Raw genomic sequence first — 17,314 nt, 5'->3', positions numbered from 1 at the left:
TCTGATGTTTACTGTAATAAACCTCTTCTTATTTTCTATGACTTAGACAAAAAGCCTTTCCTGATTCCCTTCTAAAATAGATCATTCTGAAACCTCAAATCAACAAGGCCCCTGAATGGTAGCACCCTAAATAAAATTATCTGGGATATAGAGTATGCAGATCTAAATTCCTTTTGCTAACATATTGGTTTGTTTAATAAATGTACCTGTGCCTTTGGAGCTAATGTGCATGACTGCTCCTTAGTAATAAAACAGCATTGAGAGCCTCCTCACAGAAAGCCCCTATGGGCACAAAACCCTTCGCAGGAAAAAAAGGCTTGTTAGGAAATATAAAAAATATTGCTTTGTGAAACTGTTACTTAATCTATATTTACTCACTATGTTTTTACTCTTAACATATTTAGCCTATATAATAAAAGCATAATAGTTAAAGATTTATATAAATTAAAGTTTAGCTTTATTTTTTTTTAAGTTTAGCTTTAACACAAATAATAAGACAATTGTTGATTTAACTGGTGATTCTTACTTAGAGCTGAACTTCAGCTTGCTGTTCTATGACTTTATGGAACCACATTCTTTTCTGTTAAGCTCAAGGCGTAGAGTAAATTACCAAAAACAGGTTTTACCTTAAAACTTCCTGTTGATGAATTCTTTCCTGATGTGCCCGATACAAAAGTGTTCTGGCTGATCAACCCTTATCAATGGAGAGTCACAAGGTGTTAGCAGGCCACCAGGCCAGAAGATGATGTAAACACAATGAGGCTTTTTGTAACTAAAGACATGTAAACAGCTTCTATGAGGGTTGAAACTGCTGGCCCATTAAGCTAAATTGATAAGCCCATTAAGATATATCCATTAAGCTAAATTGGTATGTCCCTTAAGCTGAATTGGTATGACTCTATACTTTACATTTGTTTCTATATACCACTAAAAATATAAAAGCTGTCTTAAAAGACAATAAAGTAGAAGACACTTGGAAACACGGAGACTCGCTGTGTCTTCTCATTTGTATCGCTGACGCCGTCCTTCCTGAGGGAACCCCTGGACCTGTTGGAGCTGGACTCTGGCAAACAGCAAGGAGAGACAAGAATGCCTCCTTAAATGAACAATAAAAGAAATAGAGGAAAACATTAAAATGGGGAAGACTAAAGATCTCTTCAAGAAAATCAGAGATATCAAGGGAACATTTCAAGCAAGGATGGGCACGATGAAGGACAGAAATGGCAAGGACATCACAGAAGCAGAAGAAATTAAGAAGTGGTGGCAAGAATACACAGAAGAACTATATAAAAAAGGTCTTAATGACCTAGATAATCATGATGATGTGGTCACTGAACTACAGCCAGACATCTTGGATTGTGAAGTCAAGTGGGCCTTAGAAAGCATTACTATGAACAAATCTAGTGGAGGTGATGGAATTCCAACTGAGCTATTTAAAATCCTAAAAGATAATGCTGTTCAAGTGCTGCACTCAATATGTCAGCAAATTTGGAAAATTCAGCAGTGGCCACAAGACTGGAAAATGTCAGTTTTCATTTCCATCCCAAATAAGGGTAATGCCAAAGAATGTTCAAACTTCTGTACAACTGAGACCACTTCACATACTAGTAAGGTTATGCTGAAAATCCTTCAATCTAAGCTCCAGCAATATGTGAACTGAGAACTTCCAGATATAAAACCTAGGTTTAGAAAAGGCAGAGGAACCAGAGATCAAATTGCCAATATCTGTTGGATCACAGAAAAAGCAAGGGAGTTCCAGAAAAACTGCTTCGTTGACTATGCTAAAGCCTTTGACTGTGTGGATCCAACTGGAAAATTCTCCAAGAGATGGGAATACCAGACCACCTTACCTGCTTCCTGAGAAACCTGTATGCAGGTCAAGAAGCAACACTTAGAACTGCACATGGAAAAATGAACTGGTTCAAAATTGGGAAAGGAGTACGTAAAGGCTGTATATTGTCACTCAGTTCATTTTACTTATATGCAGAGTGCATCATATGAAATACCACGCTGGAATCAAAATTGCCAGGAGAAATATCAATAACCTCAGATATGCAGATGATACTACTCTAAAGGCAAAATGTGAAGGGGAACTAAAGAGCCTCTTGATGAAGGTAAAAAAGGAGAGTGAAAAAGCTGGCTTGAAATTCGGCTTTCAAAAATACTAAGATCATGACATCCAGTCCCATCACTTCTGGCAAATAGAAGGGAGAAAAGTGGAAACAGTAACAGATTTTATTTTCTTGGGCTCCAAAATCACTGCAGATGGTGAATGCAGCCATGAAATAAAGACACATGCTCCTTGGAAGGAAGCTATGGTAAACCTAGGCAGTGCGTTAAAAAGCAGAGACATCACTTTGCTAACAAAGATTCATATAGTCAATGCTATGGTTTTCCAGGAGTCATGTACGAATGCAAGAGCTGGACCATAGAGAATGCTGAATGCTGAAGACTTGTAGTGCTGGAGAAGACTCTTGAGAGTTACTGGGACTGCAAGGAGATCAAACCCACGAATCCTAGAAGAAATCCACTCTAAGTATTCATTGGAAGGACTGATGCTAAAGCTGAAACTCCAATACTTTGTCCACCTAATGTGAAGAGCTGACTCACTGGAAAAGACCCTGATGCTGGGAAAGATTGAAGGCAAAAGGAGAAGGGATTAGCAGAGGATAAGATGGTTAGATAGCAGCCCCAAATCAATGGACATGAATCTGAGTGAACTCCAGGAGACAGTAAAGGACAGGGAAGCCTGACTTGCTGCAGTCCATGGGGTGTCAGAGAGTCAGAAACAACTAGAGTCTGAACAACCACAACAACAGTGTTGCAAGTGTCCATTGATGGTGTACTAGATAAAGATATATATAGAATAGAACTGCCATATGACCCAGAAATCCCCCTGCTGGGCATATATACCGAGGAAACCAGAATTGAAAGAGACGCGTGTACCCCAATGTTCATCGCAGCACTGTTTACAATAGCCAGGACATGGAAGCAACCTAGATGTCCATCAGCAGACGAATGGATAAGGAAGCTGTGGTACATATACACAATGGAATATTACTCAGCCATTAAAAAAAATACATTTGAATCGGTTCTACTGAGATGGATGAAACTGGAGCCCATTATACAGAGTGAAGTAAGCCAGAAAGAAAAACAACAATACAGTATACTAATGCATATATATGGAATTTGAAAGATGGTAACGATAACCCTATATGCGAGACAGAATAAGAGACACAGATGCATAGAACAATTTTATGGACTCTGAGGGAGAAGGTGAGGGTGGGACATTCTGGGAGAATAGCATTGAAACAGGTATATTATCATATGTGAAACAGAACACCATTCCATGTTCGATGCATGAGACAAGGGCTCAGGGCCGGGGCAATGGGATGACCCAGAGGGATGGGATGGGGAGGGAGGTGGGTGGGGGGTCCAGGAAGGGGAACACATGTAAACCCATGGCTGATTCATGTCAATGTATGTCAAAAACTATTACAATATTGTAAAGTAATTAGCCCCCAACTAAAATAAATAAATTTATTAAAAAAAAAAAAAGAATACAAATAAAGTACAGGCATTAAAGATGCTTCACAACAAGGTAAAAAAAAAAAAAGATATATATAGATATATATTTATAATGGAGTTAAATATTTATATATATAAAGGAAAAAGAGTCATAAAATGAATGAAATCTTGCCATTTGTGACAACATGGATTGATCTAGAGGGTATTTATTATCGTAAGAGAAATATTTTACACAAAGACAAATGATCTCATTTATATGCAGAGTCTAATAAACAATATAAAATAAAAACAGATTCGTAGATACAAAGAACAAATAGTGGTTGCTAGAAGGAAGGAAAATAGAAAGTTGGGTGAATTAGTTGAAGGGGATTAAGAGTTGCAAAGCTCCAGTTACATAATAAATAATAGGTATATAATCTACAGCAGAAGAAATATTGTGAATAATATTGTAATAACTTTGTATGGGTACAGAGGTTACCAGACTTTTCATGGTTATCATGTTACAATGTATGCAAATGCTAAATCATTACTGAGTACACTGAAACTAACATATATATATCTACCATATATGTTAACATATATATATGTTATATATATATGTGAAAATAACATATATGTATATATCAACTGTATTTCAAATTTAAAAAAGAAACACTTATTAAACCAACAAAAAACTTTTTACTAGTAAACAAATTCCAGAAAACAATAAATAATATGTTCAAAGTTATAAAGGAACATCTCTGTTGATCTGTAATTCTATACCCAATTAAACCATTGGGCAAAAGGAAAGAAAATAAAGATATTTTGTATAAATGAAAGCAAAGCTAGCAAAAATTTTCTCTTAAATTTGTAGGCCTTATATTTCATATAAGAATACTTGGATTGGAAACACTGGAACATTACGAAAACCTTGTCAAGCCAGGAATCAAGATCCATCCTGGACTCCTCAATATCTTTCGCTCTTCCCCCCAGATATATTCACTTTTCAATACCTATGTATTGAAATCCTTAAAAATCTCTCATACCCATCCACTTCTCTCCATATTCACAGCCATCACTCCAGTCCAAGTAAGGTCATCTATTCCTACAATTACCGCAATCTTGTCTGTGCCTTTGATATTATTTCTCACTACATTCAATTCTGCACTAAGCCAAGGTGCTTCTTGTTTTGGAAGACAAAAGAGAAAATAGATACATAACTGTGGCTATTTTTAGTGCAGAGACTTTTTGTAAATTCCAGGGGAAATGTATGATGAAGGGAAAACTGTATTGAGGTAGAAAATTTTTAATCATTTTGTTTATGGAATACTAAAGTCCTTGAGGTTAATTTGTACTATGTGTGTGTGTGTGTGTGTGTGTGTGCACATGTGTGTAAGTCACTTCAGTTGTGTCCAGCTCTTTGCAACCCTATGGACTGTAGCCCACCAGGCTCCTCTGTCCATGGGATTCTCCAAGCAAGAATACTGGAGTGGGGAGCCATGCTCTCCTCCAGGGGATCTTTCCCACCCAGAGATATAATGCATGTCTCTTAAGTCTCCTGCATTGGCAAGCAGTTTTTTTACCACTAGTGCCACCTGGAAAGCCCCAATTTGTACCGTAATTACAACTAAATAATATAATGAAATTAGGAAGTGCGTTTTCGGCAATAAGAATTTGTTGTCTTGGTTGTTTCATTTTTAGCACAGTTAAGATTTATTTCTATCTCAAAGCTTTCAGCCAAAATTGATTCCTGGGCAAAGAGGGTTCTGCTCTCTAGTTGTGGAGGGCAAGTCTGATAGGAACTCAACCATCACGGTGATATATGACCTGAAGTTCACACCTTCTTCAACTCCCAGTGAAGGGGATGCCATAGCACAAGGAATCCTTACACATTTTTTGTCTGGCTTTGGTCTGGGAGAAGTTCTGACCATTGATCAGAACTACTTGGGTGTCCCTCCCTAAAAGCAATGGGCCTGGGAGGCATAGCTTTCTGTGTGCCCAGAATAGAGAACTGGATAATCTCTAAAGAGTCTGTCTATTCAGTCTATGCCCCAGTCACTTTCTTTCCTGTATAGAGAATTTTCCCACCCACCCACTAAGGAAGACAACCCCACTGCACCCTAAACACAGAGCCAGGCTATTTCTTTTCTTATCCAGGTCACATGTGATCCTTTTGATCTCATTCTGAGCAATAAAGACCAGTTTCTGTCACTTTATCAGATGACTAGCAAGGACGGTTCCCTGGCCCCTGGAGTGATCTGGTTAGTGCTGCATTTGGGCTGAACCTGAGTGGGCCTCTTTGTATCTGATGATATGAAAGAGGAACAGTTCCTGTGGGATCTGAAAGCAGAGGTGGTAAAGAATGATGTCTGTGTGGCCTTTACAAAAAAGCTTCCTGCCATTAAGAGAACATATGAAAAAACGGATGTGACTCCCACATCCAGAATCAGCTTCATCCACAAATGTGCACATAATGTGTGGTGATGTATATTGCTTCATGATCCGGGCGTGCTGTGAGAATTGTGTTCAACCTCAAGGAAAGTGTGGATCATGGCACTGACTTGTTTCTGTGAAGGTGAGGGTGTGTTAGATTGTCACCTGCCCAGCCAGACAAAAGAGTTACTCCTCCGTTTACTTTGGGTGGGATTCTTGGGGTAGTTGGGGCTCAGAAAAGGGAGGAAGTGGGGGAAAAGGCTCTGGGGTGAGCGAAAACAGAGCGCAGATCTCGTCAGTCTGTAAGGGTGGCAACAGCCAAGCAAAGAAGTCAGCAAGCCCCCTCCCCCACGGCGGCTAATGACAAATTAGCTGACTTCCAAGTTTTCTTTTTCTCCTCTATAATCCTCTTATGAAAGCCTCACATATTTAGCAAAGCATGTTAGCATAGCCTCGGGGAAGGAAATAAATAGATTGTATTTATTCCTGGTAGCATGGGAGAGGCCAGCGGCTCACAGGGCAGGGATGGGAAGGCCAGGAGTGTGTGTGAGGAGCCACAAGCCGTGGTGAGGAGTGAGCAGCAATAACGGGAACAACAGAGCCCTCCTTTCTGGAGATCCTCAGACAAAATTTTGTACTTGGAGCAGATGGAGTATTTTTGCCACAAATTTACGTTGTCAGTCACTAACACTCTTCTAGGTGCTGGGGGAAAGGGAATAGAACCACCACAGCCTACACCTCGTGGGGCAAAAGTTCCTGTGCAAGACAACTGAGAAACACCCTCATGCTTCCCAGGCGGCAAGTAGCAAAGGGTCCACCTACAGGAGACGCAGGTTCGATCCCTGAGATGGGAAGATTTCCTGGAGGAGGAAATGGCAACCCACCCGGTATTCTTGTGTGGAAAATTCCATGGAGAGAGGAGCCTGGTGGGCTACAGTCCGTGGGGTCACCAAGAGTCAGACACGACTAAGTCACTGAACACACACACATACACAATTGTGTCCTATGGTGGTAAGAGCTGTGGAGAAAATAGTGTGGTGATGGGATGGCAGGTGCTGGGGAGGGTTCCGTGCCATTTAAGAGGAGACTGGGAGCCCTCCCCCAGAAGATGACATTTGAGCAGAGAGCTGAAGGAGGCTGTGACTGATCCATACAGATGTCTGCAAGAGAATGTTCTAGGCAAAGGGAACAAGTGGAAAAGACGAGCTTGCAATGTGCTTGATATTTTTGATAGCTTAGTAAAGAAAGAAGCTCCATATGTCCATGTGACTCACTGCTATCCCTACTGGTATATATTGGCATCAAATCTTATTTTCCACTGAGAAAGTCATTAAATTCACAAGAAACTGAGCATGATTGACCAGTTTTTCCTGAGGATTTAATCAAGAAATGGGAGAAGAACATGAACATTTTAACTTTTATACCAGAGTTTTCTGATCTTCCATAGGGCAAATCTGGAAGCATTTGATTAACCTCTGGAAAGATATGTCGCTATTTGTTTTGGGGGTTTTGTTTTGTCATTTTTTTTGTTTGGGGGGGCTTTGAAGGTTCGGGGGTTTTAGAGCTTTTGTTTTGTTTTTGAGAGAGAGCAAAAAGGCTAGACAACTCTAATAGTTTTTCAGAACAGAGTCCACTCGTGATTTGCCTTCTTTGGAAGCCATGTTTGGCCACATTAATGTGAAACATCTTTTTACTCAAGGTCTTCCATCACTGTCAGTGAGGCTACTGCAAGAATATGTGCATTTGGGTCAAGTTGTTCACTTCTGAAGGGAAGACTGAAGGTAAAGGACTATATAAATGCAATGTTAATGAAGCCTAGAAATGGAAATCTAGAATTAAGAGTGACCAAGCTTTAATGTCTCTGCAAGCAGAAAGCTGCAGATACCTGGAAATGAAGGAAAGAAAGAAAAAAAAAAAAGGAAAGGAGAAATGAAGAAAGAAAGAAGAAAAATGTAGTGTGCTTTTGACATGAAAAAGGCCAGTGATTACTTAAACATTTATCTTTATTTTGATGCCAAGAATTATGGAACACCCTGACTTCAAAGGCTGAGGAAGGAAGTGTAACCAACCCTCTCACAGTTCACGCTCAGATAAGAGGGGACTTGTATGGGGAATCTCAGAGATCAGGTTTCCAAGTTGAGCAGCTGAATTCATGTAACATCACTTCCCTTGTCTTCAAATCAAAGAAGATACCTTTAAGAACTATGATACAGATGCTGTCCGTGGCAGGAAAATTACAATAAATTCATGACTGATTTTTAAGGTCACCTAAATAGAAGTAAACCTTAAAAAACTTAGTTTCTTTCTTTCCCTTTCTTTCTTTTTCTTTCTACCTTCTTTCTTTTCTTTCTTCTTTTTATCTTTACAGATATCTGCAGCTAGCTTGATTCCTCCTATCCTCTCTTTCTTCCGTTCTTGCTCTTTAGTGAATAAATCTTAGCTTTCTCATTAAGTTTAAAAGCATATTAAAATGTACTTTTAAAATCTGCACAATTTACAATTATGTCCACTTTTTAGGAAATGACCGTATGTTGTTGGTATGGAAAAGCATGACTGAAAGATGCAATTATTTGTAAAGACTGATTTTACATTCTGTCTCTGAAAAGAAATCAATTTTCCATTCAATAGACTACCTTGTACACACTTCTTATGTATATGTGTGTTTACATGCAGTTTTCTAGGAACAAGTCTGTGGCTTTCATCAGATTCTCAAATGGCTTTCAAAGGAATACAAATTTAAAAAGCCAAGGCCCACTGCCTTAAACCAAACCCTAGCTCTGCTCTGGGAATGATTCTTCTATTCTCTCCAGTAGAGTCTGTTAAATTCCTCACATTTCACAAATCTCAGCACCGGAATATGATCCCCACTACCATTTCCAAACCTTTCCTCACCAACCATTTTGAATCATGTTTATCCTCATAGCATCACTGTCTTCCACCAATTTCCTTTTCTTTGTCCTTTACTTACTATAAACCTCAGAACCTAATGCTCGGTCTTCTTCTCCATTCCAAGGTCTGCCAGCATTAACAGAAAGTTGAGCATATAGGGGAACAATATATCAAAAACTAAACTCAAACATTTCTTTATTTTTATAATTTCAATGACCTTCCCCATCATTCTAATTCTGTCATCACTTGAAATGTTCATGTCTGATTTTCTATACTTAAACATCACAATCTAATAACCAAAACTCCTAATCTTCCAACTGTCAACTTAAAGAAATGCACAACATGAGAGCTGCGAGTTAAGTTTTATTTGGGGCGAATACAAGCAATCGGTTCAGTTCAGTTTAGTCGCTGTCATGTCCAGCTCTGCAGCACACCAGGCTTCCCTGTCCATCTCCAACTCCTGGAGCTTGCTCAAATTCATGTCCATTGAGTCGGTGATACCATCCAACCATCTCATCCTCTGTCGTCCCCTTCTTCTCCTGCCTTCAATCTTTCCCAGCATCAGGGTCTTTTCCAATGAGTCAGCTCTTCGCATCAGGTGGCCAAAATATTGGAGTTTCAGCTTCAGCATCAGTCCTTCCAATGAATATTCAGGACTGATTTGCTTTAGGATGGACTGGTTTGATCTCCTTGCAGCCCAAGGAACTCTCAAGAGTCTTCTCTGACACCACAGTCCAAAAGCATCGATTCTTCAGCACTCAGCTTTCTTTACAGTCCAACTCTCACATCCAAACATGACTACTGGAAAAATCATAGCCTCGACTAGATGGACCTTTGTTGGCAAAGTAATGTCTCTGCTTTTTAATATGCTGTCTAGGTTGGTCATAGCTTTTCTTCCAAGAAGCAAACATCTTTTAATTTCATGTCTGCAATCACCATCTGTGGTGATTTCGGAGCCCAAGAAAATAAAGTCTCTCACTGTTTCCATTGTTTCCCATCTATCTGCCATGAAGTGATGGGACTAGAGGCCATGATCTTAGTTTTCTGAATGTTGAGCTTTAAGCCAGTTTTTAAACTCTCCTCTTTCACTTTCATCAAGAGGCTTTTTAGTTCTTCACTTTCTGCCATAAGGGTGGTGTCATCTGCTTATCTGAGGTTATTGATATTTCTTCCAGCAATCCTGATTCCAGCTTGTGCTTCACCCAGGCCAGCATTTTGTATGATGTACTCTGCATATAAGTTAAATAAGCAGGGTGACAATATACAGCCTTTCCCAATTTGGAACCAATCTGTTGTTCCATGTCCAGTTCTAACTGCTGCTTCTTGACCTGCGTACAGATTTCTCCGGAGGCATACAAGCAATAAGACACATATTTTTCCAGAAGGTTTCTACTAGTCTCGTGACATTTTTGCTAGTCATGAGTAACAGTTGTCACCATGAAGGATTTTAGAGCTTTTCTAGATAAGAGGAGATACAAGAATTAGGCTTATAAAATGGCTCCTGAAAATTTCTAACTATATGAAGAACTGTCCTGCCAGTTTTCCCCTGAGAACAGAGTGCCTCATTTCTGCTGTTCACCTTGAACTCCTTCCAGATTGTTGACAATCAGTAGCTGCAGCAGCACATGATTTAATCCTTGTAGAGGTAGGTAGCAAGTTCCCATGGTAAGTGGCAGTTTGTAGTTGACAGTGATTCTTTCACTCAGCTACATACCTAACACCTGTAGCTGCAAAGCAGCCCAATGGTTACAGCAAGAGCTCTGGAACAGACACCCTGGGCTTCAAAGTAGTTCTATTATGTTTAAAATGTATGAACACGAGCAAGTTTTTTAAGCTCTCTAAGCCTTTGTTTTTTCCTTTGGAAATAACCATTGTTGTTGAGAAGATAATACAGCCCATAACATTTAGCATGATGCATGATGCTACTGAGGAAGCAGGCAATAAATCACAGCCCTATTTGTTATTATTTGACCTTAACAAGATCTCTAGTGACTTCCTTCCTGAAATTTCTTCTTTGTTAACTCATTTCTAAACTTACTTCCCTCCCTAAACGATGTAGTCTTTCACTTTAGACATTCTCCTGCCAATGTGCACAATGCTTTTACCCCTCTCTACTTCCACTGCCCTCACTGAACAAAACCCCAGCCCTAGATTTGGCTATCCACCTATATTCTGGACATCTTCACCTGCATAATCTAAAAACATCTCAAGCTGAACATGATTAAACTTAATCCATTGCTCTCCACCAACCCAAATCTGTCCTTCCCATGATGCAGACATTCAACCCAAGCCATCTCCGTCTTCCCCTTTCATTAACCCATGCAAGTAAAATATCCAAGTCCACGTTGTTCCATTTCTTCAATTCTCTGACTAGGATCCTCCACCATGACCCTGTTATCAGTGCCTTAGGTCAGACCTCTTCATAAACAATCGAATTACAAATTAGTGTGGAAAATACTACCGGCTGGCTCTCTTAACACCACTCCATCCTGTCCTGCCAACATGAACAGGGACTGGTATCCTTAAGGACTATATTTTCCAAGGTACCTTCAATTTGGGTTTTCCATACTGAATTTCCAAGCAGAATTATCTTCCAGGGCATAAGACAGAAGTAAGTATGATGAGATGGCAGTCACTCAGTTCTCCTGAAAGCACTGGCAAGGAAGCAAATTGGTTATCCTGTGGCACTTTTCCTGGAGATTCTGAGATCCTTATGCATGGTTCTTAACCTGTGCTCTGTTCCAACATCATCTGGAGAGGTTTTTTTTGTCTAATTTTTAATACTATGACTGGGCCCTGCTCCAGGGCAAGTAAATACAGTCTCTGGAGGTGCAAACCCAGCATCAGTGGCTTTGTAAAGGTGATGCAGACGTGCAGCCAAGTTACGGAAAACTTACTCTGATGTCCAGCTGGTCCTTGACTTCCTGGTTGCCAAGTCGAACCCACAGAGCAGCCATAGCTCCTGATTCAGCAGTTTTCTTGAGAGTGGCCAAGGCAGTGTGATTCTTGAATAGGAGTGGTAGCAGCAAACAGCAATTCTTTGACCACCCAGCATGGGAATGTGAATTGTGCAATTGTTTTAGGAAGCTCAGACTAGAGTCAGCTTTGTCAGTCCTTCCAACAAGTCTATAAGCTGCTTGCTAAGTCACTTCTCTCCAGTACTCTTGCCTGGAGAATCCTATGGACGGAGGGGCCTGGTGGGCTGCAGTCCAGGGGGTCGCTAAGAGTTGGACACGACTGAGCGACTTCACTTTCACTTTTCACTTTCATGCATTGGAGAAGGAAATGGCAACCCACTCCAGTGTTCTTGCCTGGAGAATCCCAGGGACAGGGGAGCCTGATGGGCTGCAGTCTATGGGGTCACACAGAGTCGGACACGACTGAAGCGACTTAGCAGAAAGTCACTTCAGTTCAATTCAGTTCAGTTCAGTCGCTCAGTCCTGTCCGACTCATTGTGACCCCATGAACTGCAGCACGCCAGGCCTCCCTGTCTATCAACAACTCCCGGAGTTTACTCAAACTCATGTCCGTTGAGTTGGTGATGCCATCCAACCATCTCACCCTCTGTTGTCCCCTTCTCCTCCCACCTTCAATCTTTCCCAGCATCAGGGTCTTTTCTAATGAGTCAGTTTTTCATATCAGGTGGCCAAAGTATTGGAGTTTCAGCTTCAACATCAGTCCTTCCAATGAATGTTCAGGACTGATTTGCTTTAGGATAGACTGGTTGGATCTCCTTGCAGTCCAAGGGACTCTCAAGAGTCTTCTCTTGAGAGAGAAGTTTGAACCACAGTTCAAAAGCACCAATTCTTCAGGGCTCAGCTTTCTTTATAGTTCAACTCAGAAAAGTTATGACCAACCTAGATAGCATATTAAAAAGCAGAGACATTACTTTACCAACAAAGGTCCATCTAGTCAAGGCTATGGTTTTCCCAGTAGTCATGTATGGATGTGAGAGTTGGACTATAAAGTCACTTCAGTCTTGTCAAACTCTTTATAACCCCATGGACTAAAGCCTGTCAGGCTCATCTGTCCATGGAATTTTTCAGACAAAGATGCTGGAGTGGGTTGCCATTTCCTCCTCCAGGGGATCTTCCCGACCTAGGGATTGAACCCACATCTCTTATGTCTCCTACATTGGCAGGCAGACTTTTTACCACCAGCACCACCTGGGAAGCCCAAGTTGCTTAGTACCCTGTAATAAATACTTTTCTGCTGAAACTGGCTATGAATTGTTCAGTTGTCTGCTACTGAACCATACCCAATAAAGCTACCTAAAATTCAAGTCAGACCACATCACATTCATGATTTAAATAATTTACTGGTCCACTCTGTTCTTACATTAAATCTAATAAATTACAAGGTCTTTTTTGATCTGCCATCTGCTTTTTTTAAAGGCCCATTAGAAATATGTATTAAAAGTAATTTAGAAATGCATATCTTCATTGAGGAGCTTTCCTGTTGGCTCAGACATAAAGAATCCACGTGCAATGCAACAGACCAGGGTCTGATCCCTGGGTCTGGAAGACCGCTGGAGAAGGAAATGGCAACCCACTCCAGTGTTCTTGCCTGGAGCATCTCATGTATAGAAGAGCCTGGTGGGCTACAGACCACAGTGTTGCAAAGAGTTGGACACAACTGAAGCAACTTAGCATGCATAGTTGATTAACGATGTGTTAGTTTTAGATGTACAGCAAAATGATTCAGTTTTACATATACATATATCTATTCTTTTTCAAATGTTTTTCCCATTTAAGTTGTTACAAAATATTGGGCAGAGTTCCCTGTGCTATACACTAGGTCCTAGTTGATTACATATTTTAAATATAGCAGTGTGTACATGTCCATCCCAAACTCCCAATCTATCCCTCCCTCTCACTCTTCCTGTCTACTAACCATAAGTTCATTCTCTAAGTCTGTGAGTCTGCCTCCATTTTGTAATTAAGTTCATTTGTATCATTTTTTAAAGATTCTGCCTATAAGTGATGTTATATGATATTTGTCTTTCTCTAACTTAATTCACTTAATATGATAATCACCAGGTCCATCCATGTTTCTGAAAATAGCATTATTTCATTATTTTTGATGGCTGAGTAATATTCCATTATATGTTTGTATCAGGTCTTCTTCATCTATCCATCCACTGATGAACATTTAGTTTATCATGTTTTGGCTATTGTAAACAGTGTTGCAATGAATATTGGGATGCATGTATACTTTTAAACCAAGTGCTTCTTTGGATATATACCCAGCAGTGGAATGGCTGTATCATACGGTAGCTCTGTTTTCAGTTTAAGGGATACTGTTCTCCATAGTGGCTGTACCAATTTACATTCCCACCAACAGTATAAGAGCCTTTATGCCAAACCCTCTCCAGTATTTATTGTTTGTAGATCTTTGATGATGATCATTCTGACTGGCATGAAATTATATCTCATTGTAGGTTTATTTACATTTCTGTAATAATTAACGACACAAATAGTCAGACATGACTTAGCGACTAAATAACAACAATTAGTGATGTTGAACATATTTTCATGTGCCTCTTGACTATCTGTATGTCTGCTTTAGATAAATGTCTATTTAGATCATCTGCCCTATTTTTGATTGAGTTATTTGTTTTGATGATATGGAGTTGCATTTGTTGTTTGCAAATTTTGGAGAATAATCCTTTATCAGCTGCATCATTTTCAAATATTGTCTCCCTTTCTGTAAGTTGTCTTTATTTTCCTTATGGTTGTTTATACAAAACTTTTGAGTTTAATTAGGCTCCATTTGTTTATTTTTGCTTTTATTTCCACTACTCTGGGAGACAGATCAAAACAGAAATTGCAATTGAAGTCAGAGTTTTCTGCCTAGGTTTTCTTTTAAAAGTTTTGCAGTATCCAGTCTTACATTCAGCTCCTTAATATATTTGGTGTTAAAGAGTGTTTTAATTTCATTTTTTACATGTATTATAGATATCCAATTTTCTCAGCACTATTTATTGAAGAGATTGTATTCCCTTCATTGTATAGTCTTGCCTACCTTGTCATAGATAAGTTGACCACAGATGCATAGATTTATCTTTGGACTTTCTGTTCTATTTCATGGGTATATTTTTCTGTTTTTGTCCCAGTACCATCGTGTTTTGACTACCACAGCTTTGTAGTAGCGTCTAAAGTCAAGAAGCCTGATTCCTCCAGCTCTGCTTTTCTTTCTCAAGATTACTTTGGCTATTTGAGGTCTTCCACACAAATCGCAAATTTTTTTCTAGTTCTTGAAAAATTCCATTGATAATTTGGTAAGGATTGCAATGAATCCATAGATTGCCTTGGGTAGCATAGTCATTTAAAAAAAAATTTAAATTAGTTTATTTACCTATTTTTTAAATTAGTTTATTTTCTATTTTTTAACTTTACAATATTGTATTGGTTTTGCCATACATTGACATGAATCCACCATGGGTGTACATGTTTTGCCCTTCCAGAACCCCCCTCCCACCTCCCTCCCCATCCCATCCCTCCAGGTCATCCCAGTGCACCAGCCCCGAGCACCCTGTATCATGCATCGAATCTGGACTGGCGATTCATTTCACATATGATAATTTACGTGCTTCAGTGCCATTGACAATACTGATTCTTCTGATCAAATATATGGTATATCTTTCTACTGTTTGTGTTGTCTTAATATCTCACATCACCTATTTACAGTTTTCAGATTAAAGGTCTTTTGTACCCTTTGTTGTTGTGATTCAACTGCTCAGTCGTGTCTGAGTCTTTGTGACCCCATGGACTGCAGCATGCCAGGCTTCCCTGTCCTTCGTCATCTCCCGGGGCTTGCTCAAACTCATGTCCATTGAGTCGGTGATGCCATCCAATCATCTCATCCTCTGTCATCCCCTTCTCCTCCTGCCTTCAATCTTTCCCAGCATCAGGGTCTTTTCTAATGAGTCAGTTCTTTGCATCAGGTGGCCAGAGTATTGGAGTTTCAGCTTCAGCATCAGTCCTTCCAATGAATATTCAGGACTGATTTCCTTTAGGATTGACTGGTTTGATCTCTGTGCAGTTCAAGGGATGCTCAAGAATCTCCTTCAACACCACAGTTCAAGAGCATCAATTCTTCAGCGCTCAGCCTTCTTTATGGTCCAACTTTCTCATCCATACATGACTACTGGAAAAACCCTAGCATTGACTAGACAGAACTTTGTTGGCAGAGTAATGTCTCTCCTTCTTAACAGACTGCCTAAGATTGTCATAGCTTTTCTTCCAAGGCCCAAGTATCTTTTAATTACATGGCTGCAGTGATTTTGGAGCCCAAGAAAATAAAGTCTGTCTCTGTTTCCATTGTTTTCCCATGTATCTGCAATGAAGTGATGGGACCAGATGCCATGATCTTAGATTTTTGAATGTTGAGTTCTAAACCAGCTTTTCAAAACTCGCCTCTTTCACCTTCATCAAGAGGCTCTTTAGTTTCTCTTTGCTTTCTGTCACAAGAATGATGCCATCTGCATATCTGGGGTTGCTGATATTTCTCCCAGCAGTCTTGATTCCAGCTTGTGATTCATTCAGCCCAGCATTTCACATGATGTACTCTGCATACAAGTTAAATAAGCAGGGTGACAATATACAGTCTTGACATATTCCTTTCCCAACTTGAAAGCAGTCCATTGTTCCATGTCCAGTTCTAACTGTTGCTTCTTGGCCTGCATACAGATTTCTCAGGAGGCAGGTAAGGTGGTCTGTATTTCCATCTCTTTAAGAATTTTCCACAGTTAATTGTGATCCACACAGTCAAAGGCTTTAGTATAGTCAATGAAGCAGAAGTTGATGTCTTGCTGGAATTCTATTGCTTTGCGTATGATTCAGCAATGTGGGCAATTTGATTTCTGGTTCCTCTCCTTTTTCTAAATCTACCTTGAACATCTGAAAGTTTTCAGCTCATGTACTGTTGAAACCTGGCTTGGAGAATTTTGAGCATTACTTTGTCAGCATATGAAATGAGTGCAATTGTTCAGTAATTTGAACAATCTTTGACATTGCTTTTCTTTGGGATTGGAATGAAAACTGAGCTTTTCCAATCCTGTGGCCTCTGCTGAGTTTTCCAAATTTGCTGACATATTGAGTGCAGCACTTTCACAGCATAATCTTTTAGCTTTTTAAATAGCTCAGCTGAAATTCCATCACCTCCACTAGCTTTGTCGGCAGTGATATTTTCTGAGGTTCACTTGACTTTGCATTCCAGGATGTCTGGCTCTAGGTGAGTGATCACACCATCATGGTTATCTGGGTCATTAAGGTCTTTTTTGTATAGTTCTTCTGTGTATTCTTGCCATCTCTTCTTAATGTCTTCTGCTTCTGTTAGGTCCATACCATTTCTGTCCTTTATTGAGCCTATTTTTGCATGAAATGTTCCCTTGGTATCTCTAATTTTCTTGAAGAGATCTCTAGTCTTTCCCAATCTGTTGTTTTCCTCTATTTCTTTGCATTGATCACTGAGGAAGGCTTTC

This window comes from Giraffa tippelskirchi, chromosome 12 (assembly GCF_054371585.1).
Source record: "Giraffa tippelskirchi isolate mGirTip1 chromosome 12, T2T-mGirTip1v1.2.pri, whole genome shotgun sequence".
NCBI classification, from domain to species: Eukaryota; Metazoa; Chordata; class Mammalia; order Artiodactyla; family Giraffidae; genus Giraffa; species Giraffa tippelskirchi.
The sequence above is the reverse complement of the archived record's forward strand: the minus strand, read 5'-3'. Positions refer to the sequence as shown.